The sequence below is a fragment of the Triticum urartu genome, chromosome 1, assembly GCF_003073215.2.
Source record: "Triticum urartu cultivar G1812 chromosome 1, Tu2.1, whole genome shotgun sequence".
NCBI classification, from domain to species: domain Eukaryota; kingdom Viridiplantae; phylum Streptophyta; class Magnoliopsida; order Poales; family Poaceae; genus Triticum; species Triticum urartu.
Genome location: NC_053022.1, coordinates 475,507,106 through 475,522,216, shown reverse-complemented (window position 1 = coordinate 475,522,216; position 15,111 = coordinate 475,507,106).

Below are 15,111 nucleotides of genomic sequence, written 5' to 3'. Positions count from 1 at the left end.
TAGTCCCGGTTGGTGGCACCAACTGGTACTAATGGCCTTCGAACTCTTTAGTCCCGGTTCGTGGCACGAACCGGGACTAAAGGGCCCAGGTGAACCGGGACTAATGCCTTAGCCGCACGAACCGGGATAAATGCATCCATTGGTCCCGGTTCTGGACTGAACCGGGACTAATGGGGTTACCCGGCATGGACCAAAGCCCCCTTTTCTACTAGTGATGGGATTGTATCGATATGATCAATGGGGATGCTTGCCTGATGGAGTGGTAGTAGGGTACTGCCCTTCAGTTGGATACTCGGAGATATCCTCGGAGGCAGAACCTACCACGAAGGACACACAGAACATAATCAACACATGACAATATGCAGCAATATGATGCATGCTATGACATGGCAAAATGATGTGTCCTGCATAATGCAATGTGAAACAAGTTGAAATGGGTCCATTTGAACCAAAGATTCAAATGGAAGTTAAAGTTCTTATGCATAATAAGTGTGTTAGCTTGTTTCACCTAAACAGCAAGGTTAAAGTGGTTGGTCATGCATGAAACCATTACAGATGGATAGATTGAATTTTTCTGATCATTTTTCATATATAATTTGTTTGATTTGGAGCTATGGTTGATTTTCTATGATTTTTAGAAGTTTTGGCTATTTTCTGGAATTTCCTATATAAAAATAAATCCAGAAAATGAATAATTGTGTTAGCACTCCTTCACTGTGACGTCAGCGAGTCAAAGGCGCCAGGGCCAGTCAAACCTAACTGGTGGGCCCCATCTGTCAGTGTCTCAGCTAACTAACAGGATTAAGTTAATACTAACTAACTGTCAGTGGGGCCTGGGCCCACATGTCAATGACATAAACTAATTATAATTAGTTAGCACTAATCCTAAACTAATTAACAGGCCGGCCCCACCTGTCATAGGCTCAGGGGGGAGTCAACCTGGGCCCACATGGGTCAGGCGTGGTCAACTCGCCGGTCAGCGGGTCAAAGTCTGCCGGCGTTTAGCCGCCGGCGAGGCCAGATGCGGCGGCGCGCTGCGGGATTTGGCCGCATCCAGCTACAGGCAGCTGGTGCTCGCCCGCATCCAGTCGTGGTGATGGCTTGGCCGAGGAGTGGCCGGAGCATCGTCGGCGACGAGCTTGGCGGAGGCTGAAGCTCGGGTCAGCTCGTGCGCATGGCTGCAGTGGCCTAGGCGGCGTGGCGCTTGCACCTACAACATCTACGCGATGCAATGAGTGTGACGGGCACAAGCCCGTGACCAAAAGGTCACCGGAGCATCGCCGGCGACGTGGTCAGGCGGCGGTGCGTTCGGACGGAAAAGGCACGGCAGCTACAGAGCTCTAGCGAGGAAGCAGAGAGAAGGGGGAGGAGGAGTAGCTCACTGGGAAGCCACAGAGAAGGTCAGCGTGCTCGGGGAAGGCTCGGTGCGGTCGGAACGGCGACGGGGATCTCGGCGTCCCGAGGTTGAAGACGACGGCGGCGGGGAAGATGCACGGGCTCCGGCGTCGTGCGGCTTGGCTAGTCGACGTAGTCGACGACGGCGAACCGTCCGGACACGGTGAGAGGGTGCGGGGACGGCGTTGGACGTGGCTGCGGCGAGCGGCGGCGACGGTGATGTCTCGGGCGACGTCGGGGAGGGCGAGAGAGAGGAACCAGAGGGAAGAGCGAATGTCTGCGAGGTCAGGGAGAGAGAGGGGGGTCGTCCCACGTCGACAGCTCGACGAGGGGAGCGGCGAGGCGGCGGGCAGCTACGTGGCATGCATGCTGTGCTCGCCGTCGAGCAGCTGCTTGCCTGCCTGGCCAAGCCAAGCAACTCGCTGGAGCGTTGGCTGGGCTGGGCCGGCAGGTGGGCCTGCTGGGTCGGCGCCAAGTAAGCTTTCTCTTTCTCTCTTTTCCTATTTGTTTCTTTTTCTATTTTTCTGTAACTTTAGGGCTTTATTAAAAATACTTAGGCACTTACTAAAATCCTGGAAATAATTGTGGGCTCTGTTGGGATTATTCCTAATAGCCCTGACTTAACTCCAGAATTATTTGGGCATTTAAAATATTTTATAGCATTTAAATTCCCAAATTCAAATACTTATGATTTAATTCAAAGAATCCAGAATGTCCTAGAAAAGAGTGCACCATTTTTGCCAGGGGTTTTAACCCAATCCAGAAATGATGAACATTTTGGGTTCATTGAAAATAATTTTAGTAAACCCTAGTTGTTTCCAGGGGGTTGCTGGGGGTTCTGTCATCCCCATTTCAAGTTTATGTAAAAGTAGACATGATGCAACACTCTAATGCATGAACTAACTAGGGTGTGACAACTCACCCCCACTCAAAAGAATCTCGTCCCGAGATTTAGGATCTTCCGGGAAGAAAGTGGGGCACTCGAGTCGAAGACGATCCTCCCTTTCCCAAGTGGCTTCTTTCTCGGAATGATGTGACCATTGAACCTCGATAAACTTGATATTATGTCGTCGAGTGGTACGCTCGGCTTGATCAAGGATACGAACGGGATATTCCCAATATGAGAGGTTATCTTGTAGATCAAGCGTTTCGTGGTCCATTCCACGGATAGGATCCGCGAAGCAACGCCTGAGTTGAGAAACGTGGAAGACATTGTGAACTCTGGAAAGATGCGAAGGTAGTTCCAATTGGTAGGCAACTTCTCCTCGTTTTGCAAGAATGCAAAAGAGTCCAATAAAACGAGGAGCCAATTTGCCTTTGATACCGAAACGATGGGTTCCCTTTAACGGAGTAACCCGAAGGTAAGCCTTCTCACCAACTTCATAAGACACAGGCTTATGTTTGCGGTCATATTGACTCTTTTGGCGAGATTGGGCCGTTTTCAATTTCTCACGAATAACGCGAACCTGCTCTTCTGCTTCCTGGATCATATCCGGTCCAAAGAGTTGTCTTTCCCCGGTTTCTGACCAGTTAAGAGGCGTTCGACATTTTCGTCCATAGAGAACTTCGAAAGGAGCTTTGCCCAAGCTTGCTTGATAACTATTGTTATAAGCAAACTCCGCGAATGGAAGGCATTTCTCCCAACCCATTCCGAATGAGATGACAGAAGCTCGGAGCATATCTTCTAGAATTTGATTGACTCGCTCTACTTGACCACTTGATTGAGGATGGAAGGCGGTGCTAAATGAGAGACGAGTTCCCTTAGCATTTTGGAAACTTTCCCAAAATCGAGAGGTGAAGAGACTCCCACGGTCTAAGTTAATTTCCAATGGGACACCATGAAGCGACACTATTCGGGAGATGTATAAATCAGCTAGCTGGCTAGCGGTGATACTCTCACGAACAGGTAGGAAATGGGCTACTTTGGAAAGACGGTCGATCATGATGAAGATGTCATTATTCCCTCTCTTGGTCCTGGGAAACCCAGTAATGAAATCCATACTGATTTTATCCCATCTCCACTCAGGAATAGCCAAAGGTTGAAGGGTGCCAGCAGGCCGTTGGTGCTCTGCTTTAACACGACGATAGACGTCGCAACTAGCAATGTATTGAGCAATTTCTCTCTTCATCCTGGTCCACCAAAACCTCTGGCGTAGGTCTTGATACATTTTGGTACTACCGGGATGAATGGTGAGAGGGGATTCATGAGCTTCCTTAAGAATCAACTAGCGTAAATGTTGTTTCTTGGGAACCACCAAGCGGTTCTCGAAGAAGACAAGACCTCGCTCATCCATGGAAAGACATTTATCAACTCCGCTAGCGATGTTCTCCTTAATCCGGGATATGCCCTTATCATACTGCTGGGCGGTTATGATCTGATCCATAAGGTTAGGATTCGCCACCAGGGTGGATAGGAATCCTTGAGGAACAATGTGAAGATTAAGCTTATGAAATTCCTCGTGGAGAAGTGGTTGACTTTGTTGTAACATCAGGTTGTTACAATAAGATTTACGACTCAGCGCATCAGCCATGACATTGGCTTTGCCCGGGGTGTAAGTTATTCCTAAGTCGTAATCCGAGATCAACTCGACCCAACGTCTTTGCCTGAGATTCAAATCCGGTTGGGTGAAGATATATTTCAAACTTTGGTGATCGGTGAAGATCTTGCAACGATTACCGAGAAGGTAATGTCGCCAAGTTTTAAGTGCATGGACTACAGCTGCAAGCTCTAGATCATGTGTGGGATAATTTTCCTCATGGGGGTGTAATTGCCGTGAAGCATAAGCAATTACCTGGCGATCTTGCATGAGTATGCAACCTAGTCCTTGTCGCGAGGCGTCGCAATAGATAATAAAGTCCTTGGAGAAATCTGGTGGTACCAGTACGGGAGCAGATGTCAGGCGTCTTTTCAGTTCCTGAAAGCTGAACTCGCACTGTGGGGTCCACTCAAACTTTTTATCTTTCTTGAGGAGTTCAGTTATATGTTTGGCAACCTTGGAGAAATGCTCGACGAAGTGGCGGGAATAGCTCGCTAAGCCAAGGAAGCTCCGAACTTGCTTGACCGTCTTAGGTGGAGTCCAATCAAGGACGGCTTGAACTCGCTCGGGATTGACAGCAATACCCTTACCAGAGATTACATGGCCTAGATAGGTCACTTCTGGCAACCAAAAATCAGACTTGGAGAATTTGGCATAAAGGCGATGCTCTCGAAGTTTCGTCAATACCAGCCTTAGATGTTCGGCATGTTCCTCTTCATTCTTGGAGTAGATGAGTATGTCATCGAGGTATACTACGACGAATTTATCCAAATACTCCATGAAGACTGAGTTCATTAACCGAGAGAAGGTGGCTGGGGCATTGGTTAAACCGTAGGACATAACGGTGTACTCGTAATGGCCATAACGAGTAACAAAGGCCGTTTTGGGAATGTCCCCGTTTCTGATTTTGATTTGATGGTAGCCCAACCTCAAATCTATCTTGGAAAAGACTAAGGATCCAGCGAGCTGGTCATACAGATCGTTGATCCTGGTAAGCGGATACTTGTTCTTGATAGTGACCAAGTTGACAGGTCGGTAATCTACAACCATACGATCCGTTCCATCCTTCTTCATCTTGACGAAGAGGACGGGGCAAGCCCAAGCCCAAGGAGAGGAACTAGGACAGATGAAACCCCTTTTCAAGGACTCATCGAGTTGGTTCTTAAGCTCGGCTAGTTCTAAGGGTGCCATCTTATAGGGTCTTCTAGAAATTGGAATGGTTCCTGGAACAAGGTCTATCACAAACTCGACATCCCTGTCAGGTGGAACACCTGGCAGTTCTTCTGGAAAGACATCTGCAAAGTCCCGGACTACCAGAATATCTTCAAGGTCTGGAAGGGGGTTGGCATTTAGGGAGTAAAGCTGGCGCTTGGCCACTCGAGTTAAGACATTGACTGTCTTGCCCGATGGGTGAGTAAGTTGAACGGTTCTAGTGGCACAATCAATCTTAGCGTAATGAGCTGACATCCAGTCCATACCCAAGATGATGTTTATGTCCGAGGACTTGAGAGCTATTAAGGATGAAAGGAAGACAAGTCTATCAACAAGAATTTCATTCCCATGGCTTACTCTAGAAGTTTGCCATTTGGAACCCGGAGTTTGAATTACCATGGAAGTGGGCATGTCACAGAATGGCGTGCTATGCAATCGAGCATATTTCTCGGATATGAATGAATGAGATGCTCCAGTATCAAAAAGAACAGATGCCGGATGGCAATTAACAAGGAGCGTACCAAGGACGACGTTAGGATCCTCATGAGCCTCCTCGGCTGAGACATAGTTAACATGGCCACGTGCAGTGGTGACTGGCTTGGCATAGAATGTCTTCACCGCTGGCTTACCACGACCAATGGACTTTCTAGACTGATTGGGGTTGTTGTTCTGGGGACACTCTCGACTGTAGTGACCCGGCTCTCCACACTTGAAACATGTCACAACATTGGGGCATGGAGCAGCATTAGCAGCAGGGCCACCATAGGGCTTGGACGGTGCAAACTGCTGGTTGGGACGAGGCGCCTCAAAGGATGGCCTCGGAATGAACCTGGGTGGCAGTGCCGTGCTTGGAATCCACACCCGGCGCTTCTGAGATATAGAGCCGGATGAAGTGCCAAAATCACGGGAGTGCTTGCGTGAAGCGTCATAGTCAGACTGGCCTGTCTCAGCACTGATGGCTTTATTGACCAACTTCTGAAAGGAGGTGGACTCGTGCAGATGAAGATCACGGCGAAGCTCAGGGCTAAGTCCCTTACGGAACCTTGCCTGCTTCTTAGCGTCGGTAGATACTTCTTCAGGAGCATATCGTGCCAGATTCCCAAATTCACGACTATATGCATCCACAGTCAGTCTTCCTTGGGTGAAATTGTAGAACTCTTCCCTCTTGCGATCTATGAGATCTTCCGGGATGTGATGCTCACGGAAAGCCTCACTGAATTCAGCCCAAGTAGTGATTTGGCCGACCGGGCGCATAGCTTCAAAATTTTCCCACCAAAGACTAGGAGGGCCTTCGAGGTGATAGGCAGCATAAGTAACCTTATCAGCTTCGGCTACGTTGGCAGAACGTAGCTTGTGGGTGATGCTGCGAAGCCAGTCATCCGCGTCGAGGGGCTCGACGGAATGGTTAAACTTTGGTGGGTACAACTTGATGAAGTCATTGATTGACACCAAGTCATTTCGCTGATGGCGTGCAATGTTCTGCTCAATCCGCTCCAGCAAGCGGTTAGTCTCACGCTTGTTTCTTTCCGCCTCCAGCATCACTTCTTCCAGAGAAGGCGGGTGAGGCAGATTTTCACCCCTAACTGCACTGGCTTCCCCCCTGCTCCGGGGCAGCAGGGTTGCTGCGGGTGTTGACCATCCTAGGAGAAAACAAGACAACGGTTTAGATAAGGATGGCACAACTTAGCAAGGAAGTGCAGAATATAATGGATAACACGAAACGCAGAGATGTTCATCCGTATGACATGGTAATATAGAACTGCCATATATATACCAACGGTCATACACACCATACATAGTTTAGTACAAGCCCAGGCTACAATACAACTATGATGAAAGACGTTACATCTCATCGGAGGCATTCCAAGCTCCTATACATTATTTGTCTACACCTCCGGAATTGATTACACACTAAGTCATATTCCACAAGTCACGCAGGACAGTGGAGATACAACTATTACAATACTAGTGATACTACTACTAACTCAGACAGCTCTGTAGTATTCCTCATAGAAGTCACCTCCATAGCCTGGAAGTTCAACATGATCATCCGGGAACAGGCGGTCCTCAGGAGCTTGTGGACCAAAGGGGCTAGGATGAGGTCTTGGACCAACAAACGGTGGCCTGCGGGGACCATGGGGTGGGGTGATGCCTCCCACATCACGCCAATCCACCATGTCTGGCAGAGCAGATCTCACAGGATACAGATCCCTCGTATCCATACATCTAGCTTGCACAGCAGGTGCAAACCGAGTCAAAGTGGCCCAATGATCAACACGGGTGTTGAAAAGCTCCAGTCTCAAGGCCTGATTCTCTCGGTCCTTATCCTCGAGCATCTCGGCAGTGGTGCGAGTTAGTGAGTCTTCATGTGTGGAGTCAGCATAGATAGCCTGGAGATACCCTTGCGCTCCCGGGAGTGAAGCTGGCATATAACGGAAGTCGGTGTTCCGAAGCAGGCCAGTCCGGACTTGCATGATGGTCATCATGGAATAGGCAGCATCCTGCACAGCCATCTCAACAGTAACCCCGAGTCCATAGAAACAGCGGAGGGGCTTGGTAGATCCAGGATAAGAAGGAAATATCTTGACGGTGCAGAAATATTCGCTTTGATTAAAGTCTCGGAATTGCTCTTCGACAGTGTATTCGGGATACCAACGGTAACCCGTCTCGATCATTACTTGGACTAACATAGCAGTATGACCGGGCACATCGAGGCACCGGGTCAGGCGAACCACTTGGTTTTGAGCACGAGTGGCCATCTGAAAGCACAACCACAATGCAAATACTTTAGAATTTCTAGGGAAAATTGGACAACATAACAACTATAAATGCTCAGAAAAAGATTTGAGACATCCACAACAGTTTGCAACACCACTCAACAACATCATATAAAGGTTCTGATTCAACTGGCAACATACTCAAAGTGGTACAAACTGAACTGAGGCTGGTAACCAACAATCCTATAAGTTACTACGGATTAGTAACACGTGAACCTGACAGAAGAAGAGAGCCTAGTCCTTAACCCACGTTGAATGAGAAGAGAATGACTCAGATCAGAGAGCATAAGGTAAAGGGGTAAAAAGAGCCTTACGTTCCCTCCTACAATCAATTCCCCTACATATAACTAAAGCATTTCTAGACTCGACATCGACCAGTTTGGCTCAACGAACCTACAAGCAGTCCAGCTCTAATGCCAACGCTGTCAGGACCCCGATTCCAAGTCACATCTATCTAGCCGGTAACACCTCATATCACATTGCAGCCTCACGCACGGTATCCCCACGGGTGTCGCCTTGCCATGGCCCGGGACCGTTTACGCCTTTTGGCTCACGTATATCATAGTGTTGCTAGCATCCATATGACAGAGAACCCGGGCCGACATGGCTAGTCGAGAACCCAAAGCGGCACAAACCTATGGAGACAGCCATACATGATTCACATCAAGCATGTTGGTCATCAGCGAGTGAATCCGGGTTGTAGCACTGGGCTAACAGGACTCCGGGGAACCCGGGCTGTAGCAGGCTAGGCAGGACTCCGGGTGTCACCGCGTGACATTTCCCCGAAGGGACAGACATAGGAACGAAGTGAAACACATGCCGGCCAGTCAAGTGTCCTGAGCAGTAGTGCTGGGCTAGCAGGACTCCGGTGAACCGGGCTGTAGAGGACTACTATGGCTCGAGGAACACTAGACTACATTTCCCCATAAGAAAGGCTGCCAAGGATAAACAACTAGATTGTCGGATCCCACACATACCAAGCATTTTAATCATACACACAACATGCTCGATATGTGCAAATACAACATGGCATCACAACAAAACTCTACAACTCAAGTACTTTATTTAAAGGTTCCAGAGAGCCATACATAACATGTTCATACAGGTAGGGGTCACATGACCCGACACTCAAGTCATACAAGCATACAAGCACATGCGGAAGCAAATAGTCTGAGTACAGACACTAGAAAGAAAGAAGGCTTCTCGAAGCCTGTCTATCTACATAGGGCCCTCCATGGCCAGGATCACCACCTGGGTGGCAAGTCACTCATTGATGTCAAGATCTACATAAAACCCATCGGAGGGGGCGGTGTTGTCGTCTGAAAACAGTAATTAAACAAACATGAGTACAAAGGTACTCAGCAAGTCTTACATCAGAACCTACTATTACATGCTCATTCTCAAGAAGGTGGTGGAGTTATTGCAGCAAGCCAGCTTTGACTCTTGGCTAAGCTATCCTACGGGACACCACTAGTAAAATAGTTTTCGCACACGAGTCCACTAATCACCAACACAATACTCCACCGGGGATCCTCCCTCGTCATCCTACGAGAGAGCCATCCTCGGTACTCACACTTATCTTGAGTCTTTTAGTAGTAACCATTAACTTGTCTATGAACTGTATAGGCAACCAAGTAGTCCTTTATCGCGGACGCGACTATTCGAATAGATGATGTTAACCCTGCAGGGATGTACTCCTTCATACACACTCTCACCACTTACCATCATTTACACGACATGTACTCGACAACCTTCAAGCGGAAGCCTAACGAGGGTGTCGGCCATGGCCTACCTAAACACTCAAGTCTCTAGTCCAGGGTTATCGCCTATCCAGGTTCCATCCGCAGGGAGTCTGGCCGAGGTTTCCACATACGGCCCCGAACGATGTGAACAGGGTTCCCGAGACACCAAACGGGCGACTCGGTACACCGTGCCACGGTGTATCTACCGCATCATAGTCCACCCCTAGGGTCAGCGCTATGCACGGCCGCCAACACATAACCTACAAACAACAGAAACTATTTGCAACTCCTGGACAAAGTACTAGGGTGATTAAGAAAGCGAGAGGGTCAATTAACGATCCCAATGCATGGTAGTAGCTGATTCTTAAAATCACACATACAGATCTCAGTTCTTAGGGATGGCCTCAATGAAACAACCCACCATGTACTCCTACATGGCCTCTCATCAATACCTTTACCAAATCATGTTCAACACATCACTCACATTACCTACATAATCATTTCACTCTAGCCCGTCACCCAGATGAACCAGACCTGACAAAACTCTAAGCATAGCAGGCATAGCAGGGTAGGAAACACAAGCATGGCTCAATAAACTACTACACATGCTAGTGGGTTTCATCTAGTTACTATGGCAATGACAGGTCATGCAGAGGATAAGGGTTCAACTACCGCAGCACACAGCAGTTTGAAATGTTGTTGTCTTAATGCAGTAAATGAGAGCGGAGGCGAGAACATGGGATTGTATCGATATGATCAATGGGGCTGCTTACCTGATGGAGTGGTAGTAGGGTACTGCCCTTCAGTTGGATACTCGGAGATATCCTCGGAGGAAGAACCTACCACGAAGGACACACAAAACATAATCAACACATGACAATATGTAGTAATATGATGCATGCTATGACATGGCAAAAAGATGTGTCCTGCCTAATGCAATGTGAAACAAGTTGAAATGGGTCCATTTGAACCAAAGATTCAATTGGAAGTTAAAGTTCTTATGCATAATAAGTGTGTTAGCTTATTTCACCTAAACAGCAAGGTTAAATTGGTTTGTCATGCATGACACCATTACAGATGGATATATTGAATTTTTCTGATCATTTTTCATATATAATTTGTTTGATTTGGAGCTATGGTTGATTTTCTATGATTTTTAGAAGTTTTGGCTATTTTCTGGAATTTCCTATATAAAAATAAATCTAGAAAATGAATAATTGCGTTAGCACTGCGTCACTGTGACATCAGCGAGTCAAAGGCGCCAGGGCCAGTCAAACCTGACTGCTGGGCCCCGTCTGTCAGTGTCTCAGCTAACTAACAGGATTAAGTTAATACTAACTAACTGTCAGTGGGGCGTGGGCCCACATGTCAATGACCTAAACTAATTATAATTAGTTAGCACTAATCCTAAACTAATTAACAGGCCGGCCCTACCTGTCATAGGCTCAGGGGGGGAGTCAACCTGGGCCCACATGGGTCAGGCGTGGTCAACTCGCCGGTCAGCGGGTCAAAGCCTGCCGGCGTTTAGCCGCCGGCGAGGCCAGACGTGGCGGCGCGCTGCGGGATTTTCCCATAGGGTATCATTTGCTGCGCGGAGAGCAGTTACGGGCAACTGGTGCTCACCCTCATCCAGCCGTGGTGATGGCTTGGTCGGGGAGTGTCCAGAGCATCTCCGGCGACGAGCTTGGCGGAGGCCGAAGCTCGGGTCAGCTCATGCGCATGGCTGCAGTGGCCTAGGCAGCGTGGCGCTTGCACCTACAACATCTACGCGATGAAGTGAGTGTGACGGGCACAAGCCCGTGACCAAAAGGTCACCGGAGCATCGCCGGCGACGTGGTTAGGCGGCGGTGCGTTCGGACAGAGAAGGCACGACGGCTACAGACCTCTAGCGACGAAGCGGAGAGAAGGGGGAGGAGCAGTAGCTCACTGGGAAGCCGCAGAGAAGGTCAGCGTGCTCAGGGAAGGCTCGGTGTGGTCGGAACGACGACGGGGATATCGGCGGCCCGAGGTTGAAGACGACGGCGGCGGGGATGATGCAGGGGCTCCGGCGTCGTGCGGCTTGGCTATTCGACGTAGTCGACGACGGCGAACCGTCCGGACACGGTGAGAGGGTGTGGGGACGGCGTTGGACGTGGCTGCGGCGAGCGGCGGCGACGGTGACGTCTCGGGCGACGTCGGGGAGGGCGAGAGAGAGGAACCAGAGGGAAGAGCGAATGTCTGCGAGGTCGGGGAGAGAGAGGGGGGTCGTCCCACGTCGACAGCTCGACGAGGGGAGCGGCGAGGCGGCGGGCAGATGCGTGGCGCGCATGCTGTGCTCGCCGTCGAGCAGCTGCTTGCCTGCCTGGCCAAGCCAAGCAGCTCGCTGGAGCGTTGGCTGGGCTGGGCCGGCAGGTGGGCCTGCTGGGTGGCCGCTAGGTAAGCTTTCTGTTTCTCTCTTTTCCTGTTTGTTTCTTTTTCTATTTTTCTCTAACTTTAGGGCTTTATTAAAAATACTTAGGCACTTAATAAAATCCTGAAAATAATTGTGGGCTCTGTTGGGATTATTCCTAACAGCCCTCACTTAACTCTAGAATTATTTGGGCATTTAAAATATTTTATAGCATTTAAATGCCCAAATTCAAATACTTATGATTTAATTCAAAGAATCCAGAATGTCCTAGAAAAGAGTGCACCATTTTTGCCAGGGGTTTTAACCCAATCCAGAAATGATGAACATTTTGGGTTCATTGAAAATAATTTTAGTAAACCCTAGTTGTTTCCAGGGGGGTTGCTGGGGGTTCTGTCATCCCCATTTCAAGTTTCTGTAAAAGTAGACATGATGCGACACTCTAATGCATGAACTAACTAGGGTGTGACACCTTATTCCATAGTCCATCGAATCTTTACCCAAAACTTGAAAACTTCACAACACAAAACTTAACAGAAAACTCGTAAGCTCCATTAGCGAAAGAAAACAAAACACCACTTCAAGGTACTGTAATGAAATCATTCTTTATTTAGATTGGTGTTAAACCTACCGTATTCCAACTTCTCTATGGTTTATAAACTATTTTACTAGCCATAGATTCATCAAAATAAGTAAACAACACATGAAAAACAGAATCTGTCAAAAACAGAACAGTCTGTAGTAATCTGTAACTAACGCAAACTTCTGGAACCCCAAATATTCTAAAATAAATTGCTGGACGTGAGGAAATTATCTATTAATCATATGCAAAAATAATTAACTAAATAGCACTCTCCAATAAAAATGGCAGCAATTCTCGTGAGAGCTAAATTTTCTGCTTTTTACAGCAAGATCAACAAGACTTTCCCCAAGTCTTCCCAACGGTTCTACTTGGCATGAACACTAATTAAAAGCATAAAACCACATATAAATAGAGGCTATATGAATTATTTATTACTAAACAGGAACAAAAAGCAAGGAACAAAAATAAAATTGGGTTGCCTCCCAACAAGCGCTACCGTTTAATGCCCTTAGCTAGGCATGATGATTTCAATGATGCTCACATAAAAGATAAGAATTGAAATATAAAGAGAGCATCATGAAGAATATGACTAGCACATTTAAGTCTAACCCACTTCATATGCATAGGGATTTTTTGAGAAAACAACTTATCGGAACAATAATCAATTAGCATAGGAAGGCAAAACAAGCATAACTTCAAAACTTTAAGCACATAGAGATGAAACTTGATATTACTGCAATTCCTACAAGCATATATTCCTCCCTCATAATAATTTTCAGTACCTTCATGAATGAATTCAACAATATAACCATCACATAAAGCATTGCTTTCATGATCTACAAGCATAGAAAATTTACTACTCTCCACATAAGCAAAATTCTTCTCATTCGGAATAGTGGGAGTATCATAAGAGACTCGAATACTATAAATTGTTTCCATATTAAAAGAGTAATGTTCAGAAAAAGGGTAATCATAATCATGAGAAGTTTATAAATATAATCATCACAACTTTTTATAGCATAAGTATCATCACAATAATCATCATAGGTAGCAACTTTGTTCTCATCATAATCGAATGAAACCTCTTCCAAGATAGTTGAATCATTACTAAATAAAGTCATGACCTCTCCGAATCCACTTTCATCAATATAATCATCATAAGAATGAGGCATGCTCTCATCATAACAAATTTGCATATCAAAACTTGGGAGGCTAAAAATATCATCTTCATTAAACGTAGCATCCCCAAGCTTGGGGCCAACATTAATTGCAGCAAATATATTCTCAAAAACATCATCTTCATCAAACATAGCATACCCAAGCTTGGGCCTTTTAATATCATAAGCATAATCACTCTCATCATTAATAGTAAGGATAGCACCAATAGTATAGCAATTATCATCATCACAATGAGAAATAGGAGCAACATCATTTGGGAGAAATACCTTTCTACCTTTACTTCTCCGTCTTTCCTTTTTCTTCTTCACATCATGTGTGGGTTCAATCCTCTTTTTGGAGCTCCTTATTAATGAGATTGGTTGAATAGAAGGCTCCTCCCTGTTACCTGATTCATCATAAGAAATAATAGGAGAATATTGGGAAGTCTCTTCCCTTTAGTTAGTATTCTCTTCATCTTCTATTTGTTTTATTTTCTTTATGTCATTGGCAATATAAGGATTTTCAATGCAATTCACCGCACAATACATATAAATTTCTTTAGGTCAATATCAAGGAATTTCTCAAGGTTATATTCTGGAATATGCTTAGTTTGATGTTTCATTTCTTCATAACCCAAAATCAAACTAAGTTCATTATGATGTGCAAGGGAAATCAAATCATCACAATTTTTGGACATGATTCGATCATGAAACAATTTGCATTTGATATTTAAATGACCATGTTCATTGCAAAGTTCACAAGTATGGCTAAGATATTTTAAATTTTCAGCACTAACATCTAGCCTCTCTTGCAACCATTTAGTTTCCAAATACTTATGCCTCTTGCAAAATCTATCTTCCCTGTTTGGTATGTACTTGCAAACTCTATGCACTCCACAAAAATCGACATGCTTATAAGAGATATTTTCATCATAACTAGTGCAATCATCATTAGTACTATGGATATTCAAAGAGTTCATACTAATAACATTGCAATCATGCTCATCATTCAAAGGTTTAGTGCCAAACATTCTATAGACTTCTTCTTCTAGCACTTGAGCACAATTTTCCTTTCCATCATTCTCACGAAAGATATTAAAAAGATGAAGCGTATGAGGCAAACTCAATTCCAGTTTTTTATAGTTTTCTTTTATAAACTAAACTAGTGCTAAAACAAGAAACAAAAAGATTCAATTGCAAGATCTAAATATATACCTTCAAGCACTAACCTCCCCGGCAACGGCGCCAGAAAAGAGCTTGATGTCTACTACACAACCTTCTTCTTGTAGATGTTGTTGGGCCTCCAAGTGCAGAGGTTTGTA